Below are 26,385 nucleotides of genomic sequence, written 5' to 3' on the forward strand. Positions count from 1 at the left end.
CTGCTGAATTAGGCACTGGGAAAGGGCCTGCCCTGTGTTTTCACAAGTCTTTCCGTGCTCGAGTTTGAGAATGGCTTCTCAGAATGCTGGGAGGTGCCCAGACTCAGAAGGACACTGTGGAAGGTCAGGATCGGAATTAAAGCACAGAGATGCCGGCCACCCCCATGTCCTATTCCTCGTGATAGTCGTCATGGGCTGGAGGACCAGCCGGGGCTGGGGCAGAAGCACTGCCTATTGGGTAGACCCTGTGGTCCTCCATGAGGAAGCTCAGAAATGTTATCCTATGACTCACTCATTTCCCATCTCTCTGGAAGGCTCATTCACAATAAGGCACTTCCAGGAAACAAATGTGGAAATCCAAATGCCACCTTATCGATTTGTAAATACACACGCTGCAGTGAGAGTCAGTTGCCAGGTCTCTCCAGGGACTTGTCCTGCCCATACAAAGTCTAATGGGAAGCTGATGGTTAGCCCAGGGGGCAGAATTGGTCACTTACCCTGTTAAAACGTTAAGAGGCATCCAGTTTTCCAGACATGGTCCACCCTATCCACAAATACTCTTCCTGCCCCAGAAGCCAGGCAGGTGGTATCTACGCTCAGGATACTCCCTTCCCTTAGGCAGTAGTGGATGAAAATGGCCCCTTTCTGCCCTTAGACCTGGCACTGGTGCTTCCAGCTTTGCCCCTTCCGACAGATCCAGGAGGTTTATTCAGAGATGCTAATATCATAGATTAGCTTAGTTTCACTTCTTCTCCCTGGGAGCCCATGTGGTATATAAGGTAAGTTTGTGTTTATATGATTTCACTCATTGTATGTGACATTTATTAGTCAAGTTCAGGGGTGGGGGTTAATACTGTCCCTCTCTGTGTACTCTATATTTAACGTTTATTTCCCAATTATACTAGCCATCCTATGAGGCAGAGGGTTGAAAAAGGAGAGCTAAAATAGAAGAAAAAGAGAAACTGTCATGGCTACAAATATCTTGTGGAGAACAGATTATACAACCTGCAACAGGATTTCAGCTTTAATTTAACATGATTCGAGCCTTGAAGTAGCTTACTTTGTTCTTGGGAATTCGGAATCTCTCCCAAAACAGGAAATCCCTTGAGATCTCTTGGACTTTAATACTCCAAGGGAGCTGTATAGGGAAGGGTTGACTCCGTGCCCATCCTCACTGCCTTGCCATTGTGTAAGTATTGTTATGAGATCCATAATTGATATTCGTGGCATTAGTTAGCTTTTAGATGGCACTAAATTTAGGGAAATGAATGTAAATAAGCTGAACTTGGGAGTGACAAGGGCCACAGGGCCCAAATCATTTTCATGCTCCTGTTTTTATGGCATGTGTGTATAAAAGAGAAGCAGGGATTTTGTACCTATTCCTAAGCTAGAACTACTTTTTTCAAAATTCCCACTTTGTTTTTTGTCCTATCTTCCTTAGCACCCACCATCATCTCTCCGACTTCTGATTTCTGCTTACTCCATGAACCCAGTGCCCCCTCCCTCAGCCCCAGCCCCAATGCCCTCCTCTAGCAAGCTTGGCTCATTGGCAAGTATCAGTAAGAGTTAGAGAGGGAAGGCAAGATAACAGCTCTGAGTCCTGGCTGGGTACACGTGGTCCACTTGTAAGTCCCAACTCGTTCCTCCAAATCCTCCCAGTTCTCTGTTTCCACACGTTCAGTAGTACAATGTCTAAACATAAGGAGTTTTTATCACCTTGAGAAGTACCATGCCAGGTTCCAGGTCTAAGTTCTCATTATGGCACCCCTAGGAGAAATGCAATCCATTTGAAATAAATCATCCTTTGTTGTAGGTGTACTTTGAATCTCCCTCTTCCACTTTCTTCTCATGCACATCACTTAACACTGTCTCAGGTGGCAGACCCTTTGCATTCAGTGGCTAACCAGTGGCCACCATGGTGTTGCACTACAAGCTATGGCAACATCAGGCCACTTCCTTTCTGGCGATTGAAGTTTACTCACTTCAAAAAAGTAAGGGGGCCAGCAGTTAGTGTAATGGCTATGTCGCTGAACTCCTATGTAGCCGACTGTGGTTCGAGTCCTGAACCCGGTAGCTTAAATTCACACTGGTCACATGTGAGTGCGTGCCCAAGATCCTGAGAAGAGAATGGAGGAGAAGGAATTGTGGCATGGCCATCCCCCCTGGGGGGTATGTCCCAGGGGGTCATATCCCTGTCTATCTTTCTGTCTCTCTCTGTCTTTCTGGCAAGCGCACACACCCTATAGCAAAAACCTATTCAACAAACAAACAAACAAAAAACCGTAAGGCAGCCTATCCATAGTGGTGTGTATTGCCAAAATGTTGTGCTCCACAGGAAGGAAACACAACGGAGACCCAAGTTCAATTCCCTGTCCAGCATGAAGTCCAGAGGCAGTAGCGTGTGACTGTAATTTGAGTAACTGGGGAGGCTACAGATGACAAGCTCTTAGCTGGTGTTAACAACACAGTGGGACTTCATCTGAAAAGAAAGATGAGAGTGTTGGCATGCATGTACCTTCTTGACCCAGGAGGATTGTGACACAGCAAGACCCTGTTTTGTTAAAGTTAGGAGATACCTAATTCAGGAAGTAAAAACAAAATCACCTTCCAATGAAAATGGATGACCTGTTAGTGAATTGAGCTTTTTTTCTGAGGGAATAAATCTGATGATGCTTGCCATTACACTTGCAGGGACCTTCTCATTTTCTCTTGAAGTAGCACACTTTTTCTCTTTATTTGGTTTGGAACCTTGCTGTTCACTTGGCCAGATGCCCAGCCTCTGCCATTTCTAAGAAACCCTGGTCATGACTCTCCTTCCTCCTGTTTGCATGAACATACCTGAAAGCCTAGAGGCTCCTTCAGAGGCTTCCTCCTCCTCCCTTTCGAGGAAATGCCTGCAGGCCATCCACTCTGCACTCATCCACCTCGTCTCTGCTGAAGGATGAATAGTTAGGGAAACATTTAATACCGCTGTGTCAAGATCAACTTTGCCACCTCCACCGCATTTTCTTGCCTTCGGTTATGGCATCTCCCTAAGTTAAATTTTAATACTTCTTCTCCTGTGCTTTAAAAAAACCAAAAACATGTTTCATCAATTTTAGCTCAAATCAAGGGAGGTCCTGCTGCACCACTGAGTATGTGCCAGGCATGGTCTTTACCTCTGTCATCTTTGCACGTCCCAAGAACCTTCGGCATTTTCTTTGGTGACATGTATTTAAAGTGCCCTTTACATTTGCACCCAACTTTATGAAAAGTGCCAGGCCACAGATGTGTTTGTTTGCAGAGACTAATTATTCGCCTGACTTGTGAAGGGCCCCTTCTCTGCGGAGGACAGAGCAAGGGAGGGTTGCAGAGCTTTTTCTTTACTTCGCTCAGATATGAAACAGCCCACTCAGTGTGTGAGGGAGTGGAGAGCACCTGGGGAAAGTTGAGCTAAGCAGTAGGTGAGACCAATAACACCCACCCGTGACCCCACTGTCCTAAATGCATACCGACCCAATGGGCTCACAACAGCCTACCTTTCGGGCTCTACTGTGTGTGTCTTGCGGAGATCAAAAACTTGGAGGTACATGTACGTTAAGATACCTTCCATGGCTCACACAGCCAGAGAATGGTAGCTCCTCAAATCAGTCCCGTGCTCCGGTTCCAGAGGCGGAGCTCTAAGCCACACAGTGAATCAACTCTAATTGGCAGGTGTAGAAAGATGATTGAGCCGACAGGAGCTACAGAGCCCATTAGCCTCTGCAGGGGCCACAAAAAGAGTTCACAGAAACCAGAACACATCATCTTTACGAGTGTGAAGTGGTGCAGCCAAAACCACACAGAAATGCTACTTACTAACTGGCAAAGTGCACACGTTTAGTAAGAGAGAAACACATTGTCTCCTAGATTGTTAGGGGATGTGAAAAACGGTAAAAATTCCTTCATGAAAGAAACCTATCAGTGACCCTGAAACCTGCACTCTTCCAATGGTCTTTAAACAGATTTCTGTTACAAGACTCCCTCACACAAGATAACTTCAAAGCCATCATGGAGAAAAGGAATTAAAATAGGATTTTATTTTGGCACAGAACAATTTTGAAAGCCACACATAGTTTTTCCATCATAAACTTTCCCAAGACCCCGCCTACATGTTCACACTTCTTGCGTAGCACTGTAAGAGCAAAGCACTCGAACTGAAATTAACCCACGTACCTGTAGCTAGGTGCTCTAGCTACACAACCATTGCATGTGTGCACAGAGAAATCCTCCTCAGCTCTGAAAATGTATGTTTTTATGAATCTGAAAATAATAGTGTGCATGAGGGGATTTCAAAAAGTTTATGGATGAACGGAATTAAAGTTAAAAATTTGGTGCCCCCAATTTTTTAAATACATGGGTAGTTTTTTGCTTTGCTTGAAGTCACTGGGTCCAGGACTTGAACTGCTGTAGTGGGCCATGTGGGAATCCAGCATCTTAACCACCACACCATCTGCTGGCTCCACATGGATTGTTTTTTATAAGACATTTTCTAGGGGCTATTCTCATATACTCTACTACCATGTATATCAGGAAGAGGGCTAATAATACATTTTCTGATGACTTATTTTACATAAGTAGTATTGGATATACAAACAACACACACAGGGTGTAAAAATCTAGGAACAAAGGGGTGGAGGTGGTAAACATAGGGAAAATTTTCTGTGTATGTTCTTTAAAGAAGGTTGGTGTTCAAATCATGTAAGTATACTAACTTTTCAAGAAAATTAAATAATTTAAAAATAAGGTATTATTTCTATTAGAGGACTGCTGCGCACCGGGTGGTAGCAAATCTCTTATTTACAAGGAAAGAGAAGACCCTTTCTCTATGAAAAAATAAATGATTTCCGTCAAACCCGCTACCATCCTACCGAAAGCTGACACTGGGCTATAGAGGCGAGAGTGGGTGGTTACTCTTTCTTCTCCAGGGTAAGGAAGAACACGTTTATTTTCTTTCCAAATCTCTCAGCTGTACAGCTCCATAGTCAAGTTCAAATGTAGTGAGATCTCTCCTGCCTGTCGTCTGAGTATCTCCTCACGCCCCCTGGAGCTGTGAGACTGGGTCACAGTGAGTTATTAGGCTCCTGTTAAATTGTGAAAGGCAATTTCTTCCCTCCCTCCGTAATAAGTATGTGACAATTTATCTGGGAAGTGAAGTACATGAAAGTAGACAATGTTTACAAAAACAATGGGAAGCATTACTAGAAGAGGAGTCAAAATGAGCTAAGGGTTGCTAAACCAGAGTGTACAGTAGGCTCACTGGAATTGCACCGGGTGCTCGGTAAGGTCATGGCGTGTTTTTCTATTTTTCTATGCAAAAATGTGTCATGACATTTTCAGCAATCCAATCATTTGGGGAATTGGATACAACCTGGACCGGGCTAGTCCTTTCCTACCCCCAGGCAATGTTCCTCTGAGCGTCCCTGAGGATAATGAGAACTGATGTGGCTTCTTCCTCTCCAGCCCGGTGCTGGCGTGGCGCATTCTGTGTGGAGCGCATTCGTTTGTAGAAGTGGACAGTGAGGGACCTTCACACACCCCTGGAGTTTCAGGGAAGACCACAGAGAGGTATTTCAGGGAAAATGACCTCTTTTCATAGCTGAAAGTTCTGAACTGAAAGCCACTCTCATAAATATCCCTGGTGCTTTACCTGGCATGCTGGTTGAACCTTATTAACCTGAAATATTTTCTGGGCTAGTGACATCTGAGCCTCTAGGAACCTTTTAGTCAGCTGCCTCTGCACTTAATGTGTTTTAAACATTTTTTAGCACAAATACTTTCCAGGAAGTTTTTGCCCAATATTTTTATCCTAAGCTCTTAAAAATATAGAACACTTGTTGCTGGGACCAATATTTTGCATGCATTGTTGTGTCAAGTTGAATGTTTGAACATAGTTTTGTGTGTGTCTTTGTTTTTCAAGGAAACAGGAGTCTCAACTCCTGGTGGGCTGGTAGGAAGATCTGACCTGCACCTGGTAAATGGTGTAAATTTTTCCATTGGAAGCATCCAATGCCATTACTCTGGACCACTGGGAAGCTACTTTTTTTTTCTTTCTTTTTTTTTTTTTTAAACGTGCTTTAATTGCTTTTTGCTGGGGCCAGGGATATTTATGGGTTAGGAGATTGCCAAGTTATTTATTAGATGGAGTATCTAGGGATAGACTAATATAAATCACTTAGGCTGGTATTGAATATACCAGACACTCAGTAATTTAAAAAGCTTTAATAAAAATGCTAAAATATGAGACTTGTCTTTGGCTGTAATGAGACTCAGTTATCATGTATTTATCAGTGCATCCAATGCCATTACTCTGGACCACTGGGAAGCTACTTTTTTTTTCTTTCTTTTTTTTTTTTTTTAAACGTGCTTTAATTGCTTTTTGCTGGGGCCAGGGATATTTATGGGTTAGGAGATTGCCAAGTTATTTATTAGATGGAGTATCTAGGGATAGACTAATATAAATCACTTAGGCTGGTATTGAATATACCAGACACTCAGTAATTTAAAAAGCTTTAATAAAAATGCTAAAATATGAGACTTGTCTTTGGCTGTAATGAGACTCAGTTATCATGTATTTATCAGTGATACTCAGTCATAGGCTCCCCTCCCCTTTTTCTAGCATAAGAAAATGTGGATGCCGTCTGTATTTCCTGACTTTCCATGATTGTTGGAATTGATAATAACTTCAGAGATTTGTAAAAAAAAAAAAGACTCATATCAGAAGTTTGCTGAGAAGTGAATGGCTGATTTCATTACCCTTGAATATCCAAGCATGGAATTCCACTTTAGAAATCCTGTCTTTCATGGATCCAGCATAATAATAAATAGAGAGAAAATAAAGCACACAACAAAAAAAGAGGGCGTATGAGGTTAAACGTAGCTATAGGGACCGTTCAAAGTGCCCTTGTACCTTTGTGTATGAATCGCATTTATATGAATGCTGTGCTTAATCCCTCCTCTACAACGGGCGGAGTCAAAAGCAAACAACCAGTAGATTCTGAGAACTCAAAATGTAGCTTTTATTTAGACAAAATAATTATGGCTATGCACCATGTTATAGTTTTTAAAGTATATTTATTTTCATGATCTATTCATAACTAGGAATAGTTTAGAAAAGCTTACACTTTCCTAAGTCCAACACACTGAAGCAAGATGGTGGCACAAGAGTAAGAGAGTTTCTCATTTTCCCGTATTACCCGGTGGAAGACTGAGAGCTAAACTCCAGATCCTATCCTCTTCTTCCTACTGTAGCATACAGCTATGGACAAGAGGATGGGAATGCTCCCTTTTATTAAAGACTTCCCAACCTCTTCTTCCTCCTGAGACTGGAAGGGTCCTTCCAGTGTATGTTCCTAGGAAACTTGTTTCCTCAGTTCTACCTCTGACCTCGACGCTGACAGCTACGGCATGAGGGCACAGGTGAGGCACAATGACCTACTCTTGGAGATCAGGGAAGGATGGGGAACAGAAGAGGAAGAGTGTCCCGTGGAGGCATAAACTCCCTGGGGACAATGTCTAGGCGGATTCCTGTTGAGAACCTATGGAGAGACCGAATGCAAGGGAGCAGCCAGCTCAGCTGAGAGCCTTTAGGTCCAAGGTCGCCACCCAGGTGAGCAGAGCAGGAGCCCACCCTTGTCATTGCAAAGCTCTGGGGTGCACCATCGGTGGTAGGGAACAGGGCAGGACCTGCTCAATATGCCCCAGCCACCAGGTACCAGGCTGTAGCCTGGAGTAAATCAGGGAGGCTCAGACGTTGGGTAAACCAGCTGCCTGCTGATGTGGCTTCCAAAAGGTATGTTCCAGACCTGGGCAGAGAATGGATACAAGGTAGGGTTTTCAAGCAAATTATTGTGAGGTTATAGAGGAAGCCTATTCCCCTAAAGATGTGGGAGGACTGGATGGATCTGCATAGGTAATACTGAGCCAGCTGCAGTGGCACAGCTGCTGAAGCACAGCTCTCCATAGTGCTGCAGCTTTCTGGGAGGGGCTCTGCCTCACATCCGGAGGCCCCTCCACATGCTGGGCTCTTGCTCACATGCCTGTGATCCTCACTGGGCATGCCTGGGGGTAGGATTGCAGGTGTGGGCTCCCTGTGGGATTGCCTTTCTCTTTCTCTTTTATCCCTCTCTCATGGAAGAAATGGATTTTTTTAAGAAGATGAGGAAGTACCCACAGACAGATCTGCTGGGCAGTGATGATAACCAAGAAGGCCAGGCGTTGATGGGAGCAGGAAGGGTATGAAATGCTAGGTGTGGACACATTTGGCCTAATTTGCAGCTCGGGTATCCTTCCATACCTGCCTGCCCCAGCCAGAAATTGCTTAAGATACTGTGGGATTGAGGCAAAAGACTGGGGACATCAGGGACTTTGGTGAAGTTGAGAGCAGGCATCGGATGATGCTGGATCTTCCGCCCATACCTCATTTGGTTTTACCACCTACTCAGTGAGACGTGCTCTTGGCGTCGCCTTCATAGATCACCAAAGCAAAGACCCCTCACCAAAGCCTGCGAGAGGTCCATGTTGCCTACCACACTGAGTCAAAACCAAAAGGCCAGCCAGCCATTGGGGGGATGTACTGCCACCTGGGGCCAGGCTGTCTTGGGGCACTGTAGCTTTGCCGTGGCTGAGACCTCGGGTTCTGCAGCCAGTCAGAACTGTGCACACAGCTCAGCTTCTCCACTTGAGGGCTGTGTGATATTAGGGAACTTATTCAACCCCTTTCGGCCTGTTTCTCCATCCTTAAAATGTAAAACAGTAAAACTGCCTCATGGAGTTTTTTGTGAGGATGAAATAAGTGATGCATGGCAAACTCTTCACACGGCGCCTCCTGACACTTATTAAGTTCTCAATAAATGAGACTTGCTGGCAAAAAAAAAATAAAAAAATCCTGGAAGTGGAATAAAGAGCCCATAATATTGGCGTTTATTATGTGCCAGGCACTATGAAACAACCCTTTTATATTCATTTATTATTTATTCCTCACGATGACCCTATGCGTTGCATGTGATTTCTATCCTGTTTTGCGTTGGGAAAACAGAGTTAGAGAAGTTACTTGTTCAAGGTCACAGGATGAGTAAGAGGGGTGGGAGCCCAGACTGTATTAACAAGAGACAGCAATGACAGTGCTGAGGAGGGAGGAGAGAGGAGGTGAGAGCCCTGAAATGTGTGGGTTAACAGGGGGGAAAGGGCTTAGCTACTGCCTCACAACAAGCACTTGACAGAATTGGGACTAGAAACAAAGTGTGTCCTCATTCGCAAATGAAAAGGAGAATTCTGTGATCTCCCAGGTCTGTTTTTACATAAAAATTCTGTGTTGGAAATTAAGCCCTGTAACTGTAAGTGTGCATGTGGCCAGAAGACCTCTCAGGGGAGGCCGCAAGTCAGGGAGGAATGAATAAAAGCGCCTCTCAGAGGGAGGGCGTCTCCATGCCCTAGAAAAAGCAGAACTCCGTGAGATACTCTTTCACTGCAGTTTCTCTGATCATGGTTGGTTGCTTGCTTGAATTGTGCAAATTAAAAATAGGAAATGTGTGTCTAGATCTATAAATAACTTGTGTAAGAGACATTGTGGAGGGAACTGTTACAAATGCATGCACTGAAGCTCGAGTGGTCCGTGATGTCACCGGGACCCTGGTATGTATTCATGGATCTGTCATTCATAATCATTTGTTCTCATTCCATATCATTCTTCTCATCAAAACAGAACCAATAAGTGAAAAGCAATCAGAATAAAGTAGGTCCAATCTTCTCCAGCATAAAATGAAACCACATTACACCAGGACACGCAGGGGATCTAAGTTCACACTCAGACTCCACAGCAGCAAATGCCATGGGTTTAGTCCTGCCTTGAAGCAGTAGAATTGACCTCAAGCAATGAGACATAGCCTAAAGTTGCAGGCTGCTTATACAGGATCCTGAGAGTTGTATTTTCTGGAAAATCTCTGTGAGCTGGCACTTAAACTCAGCACACATTAGTTATAAGACTCCTCTCAAGAGAGAGAGAGAGTGATAAAGATGTAGAAAACAATAGAACATTGTGAGAAGGGGATTGCCCCTTAGCACACGGTCAGTCAACCACCAGCCTCAGTATATGTCCCTCCCAAATATCCTCACATCTGCCCTTTTCTGTGCCTCTGTCTTAATACTGCACTTGCCCAGGCTACTGCTTTCTCCTCGCTGGACACCTGCTAAGTGGTTCTCTCATTCCCACTTGCACCTCTCTGGTCTGTTACGTGTCCTGCAGGAAGGGATGACCTATTTCCAAGATCAGTATGTCCTTTCTACCTCATTTGTCACTGTCACTGTCACCATCATCATTTTCGTCATTATCACCATCATTGTCTTCATCTTGATCATTGTCACCATCATCACTCTTAAACATTTTAATGTGCCCCTGCAATTTTATGTTTTATAAAAATCATAACATTTTAGGGTTTTCTTCCAGAGTCTATAAGTTCTGGTCCCTACCTGCAATGCAGCTTCAACTCCCAGGTTTTGCTCTTTCATTGCAGCCAGGCCCCCAGGCTCATCACGCTTCCTGTGTCTGAGAACCTTTGTACAGGCTGATCCCTCTGCCCAGCTCTGCCCAGCATAAACCCTTCATCCAACTCCCTGATGGGGACAAACCCCCTATAAAGTGTAACATGAAGGCTTGCATAAATTCACAGTAGGGAGGTAATCACACATTGAGATTCATGATTTTTTAAAAAAGTATTTATTAACGCAACAATTGTACATAATTGTGGGTACAATATGAATTTACAGAGCAAGAATACAATGTGTGATGATTCATTCAGCATAATTAGCATATCTGTTATCTCGGCCACTTGTCATTACTTGTGTTGGGACCATCAGAATCCTCCCTCTTAGTTAACTTGAGGTACTTAGCAAGTTGTTACCATCCGTGTTTTCTCCAATGCGTCTTATAATACTAAAATTGTTCCTTGTATCTGTCTACAATTTTATATTAGGTTGTCGGGGAAGTCATGACGTAGTTTTCTATGTTTTTCCATACAAAAATACATCATGACTTTTCCAATGACCCGATAGCCCCATCAGTCAACATCTCCCCATCTCTTCCAAGCCATTAGTAGTCAATATTTCTCTACCTTCATGAGACAATTTTGGTTTTCAGTTTCCACATATGAGAGACAACATAGGGTATTTTTCTTTCTTTGCCTGACTTTTTTCATTTAATGTAATGTCCTCAAGAACCATTTAACATCAAATGACAGGATTTCATCTGTCTCTCTCTCTCTTTTTTTTCCCACATTTGTCAGACAGCATATGTGCTCGCCAGAGAGAGAAAACAGAGAAAGCGAGGAGGAATGCAATTAGCTTGTCGGGAAAGTCACGACATATTTTTCTGGTTTCCTATGCAAAAATGCATCATGACTTTCTCAACAACCCAAAAGAAAGCACCCCATGGGGAACAGTCACATCACATCCTTTTTTCTCCATTTCTCTCTTCTATTGGGGTTTTGGGCACATATGTACATGGTGTATTTTAAGAGGTTGGGTCTGGGACTCGAACTGCACACTTGGCCACATGGAATCCAGCTGCCTTCTCCACCAGTCTACAGGCTGGCCCAATGTTATCTACTGTAATGGCTGAAAAAAAACATATATGTAGCTATTTTTGTTTTATTTTGTCTTTTTTTAATAATAGCCATTCTAACAGGTAAGAAATCACATTGTGGTTTTGATCTGCATTTCCCTAATGATTAGTGATATTGAACAGTTTTTCATATTTCTTTGCCATTTGTACATCTTCTTTAGGGAACTGTTTATTCAAGTCATTTGTCTGTTTTTAAACTAGATTATTTGTTATTTTGGCTATTGAGTTGCATTCCTTAACTATTAATCCCTTGTTAAACAGGGAATGGGCAAATACTCTATTCTGTGGGATGTCTCTTCATTCTGCTAATCATTTTCTTTGGTGTGCAAAAGTTTTTTAGTTTGACAGAATCTCATTTGTCTGTTTTTGCTTTTGTTATCTGTGCTTTCTAAGTTTTATTCACGAACTCTTTCCAGTACCACTGTCCTTGAGTGCTTCCGCTATGTTTTCTTCTGGTAGCTTCATTGTTTCAGGTTTTATGTTTAACTCTCATCCATTTTGAGTTGATTGTTTTTATATGGTGCGAGAGATGAGTCTAGTTTCATTCTTTTGTATTATATATCCAGTTTTCCCAGCACCATTTATTAAAAGGACTGTCTTTCTCCTAGTGACTGTTCTTGACATCTTTGTCAAAAATGAACTGAAATGGATTTATTTCTGCATTCTCTCTTCTGTTTCACTGGTCTCTGTTTCTGTTCTTTTGCTGATACCATGCTGCTCTTTCATATTTTATTTTTCTTATGTTTTTACATTTAATCACTATACATCTTTACAACATACACAATAAACTTTCCTATCATGAAAACACTGCATATTAGTGCTATTTTTGTAACTATGGCCTTATGTATATTTTGAAGTTTGCTGGTGTAACGTCTCTACCTCCATTCTTTTGTTCATGATTTCTTTGGCCGTTCAGGATCTTTTGTAATTCCATATAAATTTTATGACTAGTTATTTTTTTATTTCTGGAAAAATGTCATTGGTATTTTGATAGCTATTTTCCATTTGTGTGTGTGTGTACTCTTTGATTTCTTTTTGTTGGTAGTTTAAAGTTTTCATTATAAAAATTATTCACCTCTTTCATTAAATTTATTCCTAAGTTTTTTATTTTCTTTGTAGCTATTGTAAATGAGATTGTTTTCTTAATTTCTTTTTCTGATATTTCATGATTAGTGTATAAAAGAGTTACCAATCTTTATATGTTGATTTTGTATCCTGGAACTTTATTGAATTTATCAGTTTAGGAGGGTGTGTTGTGTGTGTGTGTGTGTGTGTGTGCGTGCGTGTGTATGGTCTTCAGGGATTTCTCTATATAAGATCATATTGTCTATGAACAGGGACAATTTAACATTTTGCTTTCCAATTTAGATGGTTTTTATTCTTTCCCTTGACTTATTCTCTTGGCTAGAATTTCCAATATCATTTTGTTTATTTTGCCATAGAGGGACAGAGAGAAAAAAGTAGGGAAAAAAAAAACCCCACCCAAGAGAGGATGGTCACGCCTCAATCCCTTTCTTCTTCGGGATTTGGGGCAGGCATGCACATGTACCCAGTGTATTTTTCAAACTGCCAGATTTGGAACTTGAACCACACAGCTAGCCATGTGGGATTACATGTTTTTTGTCCTTCATTTTGTTAATATAGTGTATCAGATGTATGAATTTGTGTATGTTGAACAAACCTTGCGTCCCTGGGATAAAGCCTGTTTTTGATGTATTATTGATGTCAGTTTGTTAGTATTTTGGTTAAGATTTTTGGATCTATCTTTATTAGGGATATTGATCTGCCATTTTTGTATCTTTGTTTTTGGTATCAGAATAATGTTGAGGGAACCAGCAGTTAGCGTAATGGCTATGTCACTGGACTCCCACGTAGTCGACCGCGGTTTGCGTCCCGGACCCAGTGGCTTAAAACTCACGCCAGGCGTGTGTGCATGCGTGCCCAAGATCCCGAGAGGAGAATGGAGGAGAAGGGATTGCGGCGTGACCATCGCCCCTGGGGGGTGATTTCTCGCTTTCTGTCTCTATGTCTCTCTCTGTCGGTCTGGCGAGCACAATGCCCTATAGCAAAAACCTCTCCAAAAAAAAAAAAAAAGAAGAATGTTGGGAGGGTTCTTTCCACTTCAATTTTTTTTAAAAATTGTTAAAGAAGCATTGGGGGAGGGGTCAGAGGTGGTATGGTGGTTCAGGGACAGGATTTCCATATGGCTGACTATGGTTCGAGTCCTAGACCTGGTTGCTTGCTTTCTCACTTTGCGCCTCACCCTCCCACTGTCTCTCTCTGATCAAATTTTAGAATAATAATAATAATAAATAAATGTTTTTTTAAAAAGAAGGAACAGCATTGGTATTAGCTCTTTTTAAAAGGATTTTGTGAAATTCAGCCATGAAACCATTTCATCCTAGGCTTTGCTTTGCTGGGAGACTTTATTATTATTGATAATCTCACTGGTTGCTATAGGTCTATTCTGGTTGTCTATTTCTTTCTAGGTCAGTTTTGGTAGGTAGTGTTTGCATATGCCCAGGGATTCATCTGTTTTGTCTAGATGTTTTTTTAGTTCATTAGCATACAGTTCATAGTAGACTCAAATTATTCTCACTATCTTTCGTATTTCTATGCTATCAATGGTAATATGTACTTTTTCATTTTCAATTTTATTGATTCAGGCCTTCCCTTTTTTTCTCAGTCTAGCTAATGGTTTGTCAATTTTATTTTTCTCTCAAACAAATCAACTTTTTCTTCTGTTCTTTTTTTTTTTTCCTTTTGGTCTACTGTTTCTTTTCTAGTTTTTATTTCTTTCCTCCTGCTAATTTTGGTGTAAGTTTTTTTTTTTCATTTCTACTAATTCTTCTAGGCAAGTATTAGATGGTTTATTTGAATTCTGTTTTTCCTTTTATTTTTTATGGAGGCACTGATTGCTGCAAACTGCTTTCACAGTATTACATAGATTTTGGAATGTTGTGTTTTCATTACCATTTGTTTCCAGAAATCTTAACATATCCATTCTGATTTCTTTAGTCCAGAAGTCCTTCAGGAATATATTACTTAGTTTCCATGTATTTGTGTGTTTTCTGGCGTTCCTTTTGTTACTAATTTCTAGATTTATTCCACTGTGATCAACAAAGGTACTAATATAGTTTTTATTTTAAATATTTTTTGAGGTAGGTTTCGTGGCCTATCGCATGGTTTGCCATGGAGAATGAAATATATGCTGAAAGGAAGAAGGGGCATTCTGTGTTACGGCATGGAATGTGCTGTAAGTGTTCGTTAAGTACTTTAGTTCATGGTCCAGTTTAACTCTGAAGTGTCTTTGTTGATTTTCTGTCTAGATGATCTGTCTAATGCTGAGTGGGGGGTGTTGAAGTCTCCAGCTATCATTATATTGGAGTTTATCTTTCAAGTAGCCTTAGTAATAATTGTTTTACTTATTTAGGTGCTCCCATGTTGGGTGCATATCTATTCACAATTGTGTCTTCTTGCTAGATTGATCTGATTGTCTATGTATTGTTTAACCTCCAAGGAGATGCTTAGCATGTAGTACACCATCAATAAATGTTCTGGAACAAATGTATTACATCATATTCAGGTTGCCATGGAATAGAGGCTTACATTTATCTATCGTATGGAGAGAGCTGATGGTGAGGGGGTATGCTAGCTCAACATCAGTGTCCAAGTGTGAGTATCCGTTAAAATGCAGATGAATGGAGAAGGCACATGGACAGAGGGAACAGCGTATGCAAAGGTGTAGAGCTATGACATAGCATGGAGTATCTAGAGCATGGCCAGACAGGCTGGCCTGGCTAGGGCAGTGTGAGCTGTCTTGGAACCAGTGGGCAAGTAATGAGTGATGGAAAGTTAAGCATGTCCAAGTTCAACATTATACAAGGAACTATTAATTTTAAAAAAACTGTGTTCTAAAAACTTACATGTGCTGTGGCCTTCTGTCCTCAGTGCAAGAATAGCTGGCCGCCTTCTCTTCTTACAGGGCAAGGGATCATGGTCTGTGACTGATATTTTAACAGCTTTATAAAAATGTAACTTAGACACCTTAACTTCCATGTCTTCAGAGTGTACAGGTCACTGTATTTTAGTGTTTGGGAAAGACTGTCCAACAGTTACCACTAATTCACATCAACAAGAAACCCCACCCCTGTTAGTAATCACTTCCTGTTTGCTCCTATCCCTTGCCCCTAGTAACAGTGAAAGAAACGATTTCTCTTTATGGATTTGCTTGTTCCGGATATTCTGTATAAACAGAATTATGCTGTATGTGGCCTTTTTTGTTTGACTTCTTTCCCTTAATGTTTTCAGGGTTCATCCATGCAAGACCCATTCTTTTTGTTTCATTTATTTTATTTGTTTATACTTATTTATTTATTTTAATTTGACCAAAGGGGTAGAATGAGAGAGAGAAAGAGAGCAAGAAAGCAAGAAAGCAAGCTGCTGGGTTCGGGACTCAAATCACAGTCAGCCATGCGGGAGTTCAGTGCCCTTAACCACTACGCCATGTGCTGGCCCTGGAGATCCATTCTTTTTATGGCTATATAACATGCTTTACATATATATATATAAATATACATATATATGTGTGTGTATATATATATATATATTGCTTTCATATATATGTATACACATTATATATATATATATATATATATACACACATAGTGTGTGTGTGTGTGTGTTCACTCATCTGTTAATGGACATTTGGGTTGTTTTTATATTTTGTCTATTATGACTAGTGGTGTTGGGCCAGCAGATAGCATGGAGGTTAAGGCAGCTGCTTTCATGGCCGACCGTGTGGTTTGAATTCTAGATATGACAGCTTGGAAACCATGCCAGATGCATGTGTGTGCATGCCCAAAATCCCAGGAGGAGAAGGGATTGCAGCATGGCCATCTCCACTGGCCAGGAGGTGGGGAGGTTCTCACTTTCCCACTTTCCCTCTCTCTCTGTCTCTAGTGAGTGCATGTGCCACATAGCAAAAAAAAAAAAAGTTATAAATACTGGTTTTATAAACACTCACAATATGTATGGATATTTGTCCCTATTTCTCTCGGATATACAACTAGGGGTAGAGTCACTGGGTCATACAGTAGCTCTATCTTTAACCTTCTGAGGAACGGCCCAAGTGTCTTCCATGAAGGCTGTACAATCTTGCACTTTCACCAGCAGTGTGCCAGGTGAAACCGTTTACATCTTTGCCAAAGCTCATTATTAATCTTTTTTATCTATATTATAATCATCCTAGTAAGTGTGAAGTGGTAGTTCATTATGCTTTTGATTTGCATAAATAATGATGCTTAACATCTTTAAAGCGAATGCTGGCCATTTGTGTAGCTTCTTTGGAGAATTATTTACTTAAAAGACATTGTCCATTTTAAAATTGACTTTTTAAACTTTTACTGTTTTTATATATCCTGAATATTAGTCCCTTATAGAATATTTAATTTGCAAATATTTTCTTCTATTTCTTGGGCTGTCTTTTCTTGATAGTGTCCTTTGAAGCATTAATATTTTTAATTTAGATGAAGTTCAGTTTATCTAGTTTTTCTGTTTTAGATGATATATGTAAGAATTTAATACCTAACCAAAAGTTAGATAGATTTTGCCTATTTTTTTCTTAAGTTTTCAATCCTACAATTACACCTTTGGTTTATTGGGTCATTGGAAAAATCATGACACATTTTTTGCATAGAAAAATATGTCATGACTTTTCTGACGATCCAATATTTGAATAACTTTGGAATATGTTGTGAAATTGGGGTCCATTTATTTCTTCTGTTTATTTGGGGTTGTCTGGAAAGTCATGATGTACTTTTACACAGAGAAAGAGACTGTCCCAACAGCCCAGTGGGTAATAGGTTGACTCAGTAGTGTGTTGGAAACACTGTTCTTTCTTCATCACATTGACTTGGCATCTCCTTAAAAACCAATGACTCATGGATGTGGATTGTCAGTCATGTCCCACCGATGCATATACCTGCTGTACTGCTGTTTGTAAATAGTGTTACCTACGAATGTGTTGAGAGTTCAAGGAAAAAATAAGCACAGCACTTAAGGCAAGGCTCAGAAAAATAAATATTAACCGTTTTGTTGTCATAGCTGGTGGTGGTATCAGCCCATTCCCAGGAGTAACCCCTTTATAGACCAAATCTGTAATCTTGCTAGATCATCAGCTTACAGAGTTTTAGGCCAAAAGAGACCTGAGAATTCACAATCCAAGGACTGCATCCTAAAACTAACCAAAACAAACAGCAGCGATGATACAAAGGCGTGTACACACAGCCTGAACAGATGGAGTGATCCCACAGCTGTGAAAGCAGAGAGATCAGAACCTGCCTCTCCTTACGCTCCATGTAGTGCTTTTGCCACATACTATACTCTTTCAGTGTACAGAATATCACATGGACTAGCCTAGCATGAATTCCCAAATTACTCTTGCCTCTGGTTTAAGAGATAAACTCCCCTATTAAAATGCAAAACGGTAACCCCTCAAGAATAAAACATCGAATCCTTAAATTCTTTAGTGTATTATTTTTATAAATTAGCCTTGAGTGTTTAAAACTGTAATGAAAAGCGTTTCATGTTTATATTAGCCTTTACATGGTCTCTTAATATTTTGTTATTCCCTGAGAATAATAATAACAATAAAGTGAGAACAATAATAATAGCTACTTAATGCACTTTGAAATCATGGTCTCTAATCTAATCTCCACATCCCTGTGAGGCAAATGTTTTTACACCCATTTTACAGTAGAGGAAGATGAAACTTAATGAGCTCAAGTAACTTTCAAAAATAACACAGAGAATAGATGGGAAAAAAATGATTGGGAAGGAAATTCAAATGTTAGCCTCTTTGATTTTAGATCACAAGGTTTTTTTTTTTTTTTTTTTTTTTTTTTTTTTTTTTTTTTTAGTAAACTATGCCTTGAAATCTTAAAACATTAAAAACAAACAAATAAAAAACTGGCAAGTACAGTAGCCAGGCTCAGCCCAGGTAGTGCCCTGGATGCTGCTCTGTGGCAGGCTGTGGCCTCGTGGGTGGCCTGGGTTTGGTTCCCTGCCCACCATCAAAAGCCACTGTGGCATGAGGCTGTGGTCCCAGCTTCTTGGAAAGCTGAGGCAGGGGTTCACAACTCTGCAAGATCCTGTTTAAAAACCCTGGGCCTGCATGCACACGCAGACACACACTCACACGAGGGGAAATAAACTGGGTCTGGACCCAGGCAGAGCTGTGAAGCTGTGATGGCAGGAGAAGCTGCTGCTGCAGTGGCTCCGTGGACGGGCCTGATGCTGAGGACAGGCAGAGCCAGGCGAGTCTGTGGGACTGGGTGGAAACTCAGCACAAAACAGGGCCCTGTGCTTGGAGATCAATGGCTTTCCCTCTTGCTACCCTTAGAATTCTCCTTTAGGGACATGTTTTTTAATTGCCAGGAGGCACATGTGTGCTTGATAGGGAGTGGGCCGGATAGGGAGTGTGCCCCATAGGGACTGTGCCCCCATGGGGCATGGTCATGCCCTGGTCCTTTCTCTTCCACTTCTCCCTCCTGTCAGAATTTTGGGCACGTGCACACCTGTGTGTGACATAGTGTTTTTCAGGCCACTGGAGCGTATGTTCAAATGACACTGCCCATGTGGAATCTGGCAGTACTTAACCACTGAACTACAGGACCTGCCCTTGCCTGAGGAATTTTTAAATTTTTTTTAAACAACGTAACTTCCTGGTCCGATCTAGACCTACAAGTCTGCAATTAAAAGAAAAATCTCCCTAGAGAGTTCTTGCTGGTGTAGGAACTCACTAGAGAAAAGGGATACCTCCGCAGCTGGGGTGAACAGGACCCAATGTCACCAAGCACCTGTGTCGCCAGGAGCAAGCTCGGACTCGTGCCCATAAGCTTTGCCGATCGTCAGCAGGCGTGGTGACCTCCACTCCACAGAGGAGGGAATGAGCGCGGTCTGGAGGAACCCAGCCGCTCACGGGCATCTGGTGGGAAAACGGCAAAGCAAGGACCAGGGTCAGAGCCGTGTGGCACCACAGCCAGTGTTCAGCCACGCCGTGCCACCTCTGTGGGCCTGACCCTGGAGGGGACGGGCCCCAGCTCCCTCCTGTACCAGCAGATGTCGGTCTCCTCGCCTTATCTTGGCTATCACAGAGAGGTTGTCAAACTCAGATTAGGTACTGAAGGCAGAGACATTTGTCGTGGGCGGAGCATCACTTATTACATGCTAAGGACGGGCAGCCACCTCAGCTTCTCCCTCCTGCGCATTTTGCTCCCCCTCGCCTCTTGTTGTGATGAGGTGACTGTCCTTGCTCAGCTGGGTGTGGTGCTGAGGTCCTGTCCCTTTTCCTCCTAGAAACAAGCACCCCCCTGACAAAAAAATTAGCAAGATTCCTAGTGATTTTGTTTAATATTTACATGTGAAATTTGCCCCATCCATTTGCATAGGCTCAAAAGTTCAGTAAAAGAGGTAGACACAAGGACCATGGTGTAATGGTTTCGTTGCTCGACTCCCATGTAGTACACCATGGTTCAAATCCCAGACACAGCAACTTAAGACCCATGTTGGGTGTGGGGCCAGCAGGTTAAGGCACTTGATTCCCACATGGCCAACTGTGGTTTGAGTCCCAGACCTGACAGCTTCCTTTCTCACTTTCCTTTTCTCTTTCTCTCTCTCTCTCTCTGATGAGTGCACAAGCCCTACAGCAAATTTAATAATAATAATATTGAATAAAATTAAATAATTCTTAAAAAAAAAAATAAAGCAAACCCTCACACTGGGTGTGTGTGCATGCATGCCTGAAATCCTGAGAGGAGAACAGAGGAGAAGGGATTGTGGCATGGCCATCCCCTTAGGGTGATTTCTCACTCTCTGTCTCTGGCAAGTATGCACACCCTATGGCAAAAATCCCCGCCCCCTAAAAAAAAAAAAAAAAAAAAAGGAAAAAAAGGAGGTAGATACCAGTGACTGGTTACTGAATATTCACATCTTACTTTGGTAGCTACAATACACATGTATAAGATATAATTTATACATAAATTGATAAAATATATATAATATATAATACAATGTAAGATAAATAACTGATGTTATGTAATGATCATATCTAACTAAAATAAATATATATACACACATGTATTCTGTTCTCCTCTCAAGATTTTGGCCACACATGTACCCACCCAGTGTGATTTTCAAGCTGCCAGGACTCAAACTTCTGTTGACCATGTGGAAGTCCAGTGCCTGAACCACCACGCCACCTGCTGGTGCCTTAATTTACTTTTTAATAAAAAAAAAGATTTATTTTGACACATAATTATTGTACATATTTCTAGATTGTACTGTGACATTTTGAGACATGTGTATGGTCTATATGATCAGGTTGGTGTTAGCATACCCATCACATAAACTCTGAATATATGTAGAGTCAAACCCTGAACAACACGGGCTTGAATTATGTGGGTCTTATTATACACAGTTTTGAAAAGCAGTACAGTACTATTAATGTATTTTATTGCCCTTTTTTTTTCAATGAGATATTTTTTAAATAAAGCTGTTTATTTAAAGAATGATTTTATTTAACTTTATTCATTCATTTATTTATTTTCATTTGACCAGAGAGGGACAGAGCAATAGAGAGAGAGAGAGAGAGAGAGAAAGAGAAAGAAATAAAGCAGGCCACTAGGTCCAGGACTTGAACCACAGTCAGCCATGTGGGAGTCCAGCATCCTAAACCACTATGCCACCTGCTGGCCCCCGCTCTTACTTTCTTCGTGTTTCCCTTTCTCTAGCTTACTTCATTGTAGGAATGGAGTATATAATGCATATGATGTAGAAAACATGTATTAACAAATTGTTTATTTTATCAGTAAGGTTTCTGGTCAACAGGCTATTAGTGGTTAAGTTTTGGGGGTGTTAAAAGTTATGTGTGGATTTCCATTTGGGTGCAAGGTCAGTGTCCCTGATTCATGCATCGTTCAAGGGTCAACAGTATATGAAATCTTTTTTCCTCACCTGTTAAGGCAAGCTTCATCTATAACATTGACTTGAAATTGAAAGAACTGAGATTTGGAAAATGAGCAATTAGGCACAGATTAAGCCATTTATCTGATTCTAAATAGCATAAACAATATCAATAATGAGTATCTGAGTATCTAAAAAAGAATAACAGCTAACATTTATCAAGTACTTATTCCCAGGCATATACTAGTGTGATATATATATATATATATGTGTGTGTGTGTATGTGTGTGTATACACACTTATTTAGTTCTAACAGCAGCCTGGAGAGGTAAGTTTCATCATCCTCATTTTAAGATGAGGATTCAGAAGCTCAGAGAGATGAACTAAAGTTGTCCAAGGTCTTGCAGGTCTGTTGGACCCTAGAGCCTGACCGATGGCCCACGGCCTCTCATATACTGTTTCCCCCATATTATGTTGAGTTTTTGAAAGGTGTGTTTAAGAAGTGTAAAAATCATATGTTTCAATCCCCAACTATTTTTATATAAAGAATGTCTCACCTTTAGAAAAGTCTTTTCCAGTTCTAGATTTCTGTCACAAAAATACACAGTCATTTGCATAGCATAGTATTCATACTGGACACTTCATCACCAAACTTTCAGTAAGTAATCATCACATGCCAAGCATAGGTCTAAGTGCTGGGAGTGTGATCAGGCCTCACAACTTCATGGAAAATGCAATTAAAGTATGAGTTCATTTTGGTATAAAAAAATTTTAAACTCATGCAAACTCTTTCCATAATACATTTTTTTTTTGCCTTAGGACACTTGTGCTCCCAAGAGAGACAGAGACAGTGAGAGGGGAAGTGAGAAATCACCTCCTAGGGGGATGGCCATACCATAACCCCTTTTCCTCCTAGGATTTTGGTCATGCATGTACATGCACCAGGGTTAATTCTCAAGCCACCAGGTCAGGTATTTGGACCATGGTGGACCATGTGGGAGTCCAGCATCTTAACCAGTATGCCACCTGCTGGCTCCCATAACATACATTCTTCCATGAATTTTCTGAAGACTCCTCATAGAGTAGCTTATAAAGCCTGTAGTTCAATAGGTCAGAGAGTCATTAAGCAAACAATTATACAAGTGAATATAAAAACTATGTATTGTTAAGGGAAATATAAAAGTTGAGGCAAGATTGTAACAAGAAGAACTGAATTGGATAAAGGGAGAAGAAGGGTTGGAGCCATTAGCAAAGGCTTCTCTGAAGAAGTAACACTGACATTGGGCCCAGAAAGAAAAATTATGGGAGCGAAGAATAGGATGACAACTATTTTAGGAAGAAGAAGGGACCAATGTCAAGTCTCTAGAATGGGAGACCCTGACATGTTATAACATACTCATCTAAAAACGTATGTGTTGCATCTGGAAGAGTGAAAAGGATATTTCCACATTAGGCATCGTGCTGTGTAACAGGAACAAGGAAATGTAGAGCAGGTCCCTTCCACGGAGAAGCTCAGTTGCAAAGACAAATGGTCTGAGGAAGGCATAAACAAGAAAGCCTGGGGAGGGAAGTGAGAGCAACTGCAGCTTCATCAAGGAGCTGAGTGCTGAAGGGTTAGTGGCTCGTAAGGCACAGAAAGAGGAGGTGCTTTCTAAGCAGGAGGAGTGGTATGTGTAAAGGCCCTAAGATGGGAAAATCGTGTGGCCCCAGGGAGATGCATTAGCAAAGAGTCAGGCTTTGGCCTGATTGCAAATGGTTTCATAAATCGCACTACTAAAGTTTCGACTTCACAGTCTTAGCAAGGGGCACATTTTGGAGGTTTAGACAGGTGCAAGATATGTGCTATGTGCATGCGGTTGTGTTATGAGGTGGTGGTAGGTATAGATATGAAGAGATTTCAGTAATATTCCAAGCAAGGGGGAATGAGTGTCTCAATGAGTCAGTGACAGTGAGACTGGAGGGAAAAAAAGGTATAAGATACCTTTGGGATGTGTAAGAGCAACAGACCATGCAAGAAGCAAAAAGAGAATATGTAAATACCTCATAGTAATTCGGAGCCCAGAGACCCTTCGAAATCTGCCTCTTTCTCAAGTGTCTTGATTGTGATCTATAATACACACGTATGGAAAGACAGTTCCTATTTTTGTCTACAGCTGTCATCTATCTATGTTCATATCTATTGATCATCTACAGTGACCACATTTTGGAGCCATGTGCTTGTGCACTGGGCAGTCGGCATGGCCTCTGTAAATGCTTTTTGAAACTACCACCAACAGCAAAAAGTTAACCAGATGCCTGCAGTACCACCGGGGTAGGGTCAGTAATGTCTGTAGGTGCGAGTCTGGAAGTGCAACTGAAGGCACTTTGTGTGTGTGTGTGTGTGTGTGTGTGTGTGTGTGTGTGTGTTTACCCTTTCGTTAGGCTTCATGAGTTCTATCTTTTTGCCCAAGCTAGGCATTTCTTTGTGTTTATTTGTACATTTATAAACACTAGCAATACTCTCTCTCTCTCTCTCTCTCTCTCTCTCTAATTTTCCAAAGATGTTTGTCTGCAAATTAAACAAAGGTCTCCTGTCAAAATATGGAGAAGCATTTAAAGCCATATTCATGATTTCTTTTCTTCAAAAAGTTTTCATAGAAACAAAGGTAGCATCATCATAACATCGTAAACTCAATTTCTATTTAAAATTAACATAAAAGTACTGGATACCACCCTCAGCCAGCACAGAACATGGCCAAAGAAACAAGATTAGGTCGGATTGTGTGTTTAAGAAGTGTAAAAATCATATGTTTCAATCCCCAACTATTTTTATATAAAGAATGTTTCACCTTTAGAAAAGTCTTTTCCAGTTCTAGATTTCTGTCACAAAAATACACAGTCATTTGCATAGCATAGTATTCATACTGGACACTTCATCACCAAACTTTCAGTAAGTAATCATCACATGCCAAGCATAGGTCTAAGTGCTGGGAGTGTGATCAGGCCTCACAACTTCATGGAAAATGCAATTAAAGTATGAGTTCATTTTGGTATAAAAAAATTTTAAACTCATGCAAACTCTTTCCATAATACATTTTTTTTTTGCCTTAGGACACTTGTGCTCCCAAGAGAGACAGAGACAGTGAGAGGGGAAGTGAGAAATCACCTCCTAGGGGGATGGCCATACCATAACCCCTTTTCCTCCTAGGATTTTGGTCATGCATGTACATGCACCAGGGTTAATTCTCAAGCCACCAGGTCAGGTATTTGGACCATGGTGGACCATGTGGGAGTCCAGCATCTTAACCAGTATGCCACCTGCTGGCTCCCATAACATACATTCTTCCATGAATTTTCTGAAGACTCCTCATAGAGTAGCTTATAAAGCCTGTAGTTCAATAGGTCAGAGAGTCATTAAGCAAACAATTATACAAGTGAATATAAAAACTATGTATTGTTAAGGGAAATATAAAAGTTGAGGCAAGATTGTAACAAGAAGAACTGAATTGGATAAAGGGAGAAGAAGGGTTGGAGCCATTAGCAAAGGCTTCTCTGAAGAAGTAACACTGACATTGGGCCCAGAAAGAAAAATTATGGGAGCGAAGAATAGGATGACAACTATTTTAGGAAGAAGAAGGGACCAATGTCAAGTCTCTAGAATGGGAGACCCTGACATGTTATAACATACTCATCTAAAAACGTATGTGTTGCATCTGGAAGAGTGAAAAGGATATTTCCACATTAGGCATCGTGCTGTGTAACAGGAACAAGGAAATGTAGAGCAGGTCCCTTCCACGGAGAAGCTCAGTTGCAAAGACAAATGGTCTGAGGAAGGCATAAACAAGAAAGCCTGGGGAGGGAAGTGAGAGCAACTGCAGCTTCATCAAGGAGCTGAGTGCTGAAGGGTTAGTGGCTCGTAAGGCACAGAAAGAGGAGGTGCTTTCTAAGCAGGAGGAGTGGTATGTGTAAAGGCCCTAAGATGGGAAAATCGTGTGGCCCCAGGGAGATGCATTAGCAAAGAGTCAGGCTTTGGCCTGATTGCAAATGGTTTCATAAATCGCACTACTAAAGTTTCGACTTCACAGTCTTAGCAAGGGGCACATTTTGGAGGTTTAGACAGGTGCAAGATATGTGCTATGTGCATGCGGTTGTGTTATGAGGTGGTGGTAGGTATAGATATGAAGAGATTTCAGTAATATTCCAAGCAAGGGGGAATGAGTGTCTCAATGAGTCAGTGACAGTGAGACTGGAGGGAAAAAAAGGTATAAGATACCTTTGGGATGTGTAAGAGCAACAGACCATGCAAGAAGCAAAAAGAGAATATGTAAATACCTCATAGTAATTCGGAGCCCAGAGACCCTTCGAAATCTGCCTCTTTCTCAAGTGTCTTGATTGTGATCTATAATACACACGTATGGAAAGACAGTTCCTATTTTTGTCTACAGCTGTCATCTATCTATGTTCATATCTATTGATCATCTACAGTGACCACATTTTGGAGCCATGTGCTTGTGCACTGGGCAGTCGGCATGGCATCTGTACATGCTTTTTGAAACTACCACCAACAGCAAAAAGTTAACCAGATGCCTGCAGTACCACCGGGGTAGGGTCAGTAATGTCTGTAGGTGCGAGTCTGGAAGTGCAACTGAAGGCACTTTGTGTGTGTGTGTGTGTGTGTGTGTGTGTGTGTGTGTGTGTGTTTACCCTTTCGTTAGGCTTCATGAGTTCTATCTTTTTGCCCAAGCTAGGCATTTCTTTGTGTTTATTTGTACATTTATAAACACTAGCAATACTCTCTCTCTCTCTCT

At 41.3% G+C, this 26,385-nt stretch overlaps 1 protein-coding gene across 2 annotated transcripts in view; it reads left to right on the forward strand.

Moving 5' to 3' along the window:
- Positions 1-26,385, forward strand: part of OPCML (opioid binding protein/cell adhesion molecule like) — a 585,692-nt gene that overhangs the window by 437,348 nt on the left and 121,959 nt on the right. The gene's annotated exons all lie outside the window — the stretch shown is intronic.

This window comes from Tupaia chinensis, unplaced genomic scaffold, assembly GCF_000334495.1.
Source record: "Tupaia chinensis unplaced genomic scaffold, TupChi_1.0 Scaffold000292_1, whole genome shotgun sequence".
Classification (NCBI taxonomy): Eukaryota; Metazoa; Chordata; class Mammalia; order Scandentia; family Tupaiidae; genus Tupaia; species Tupaia belangeri.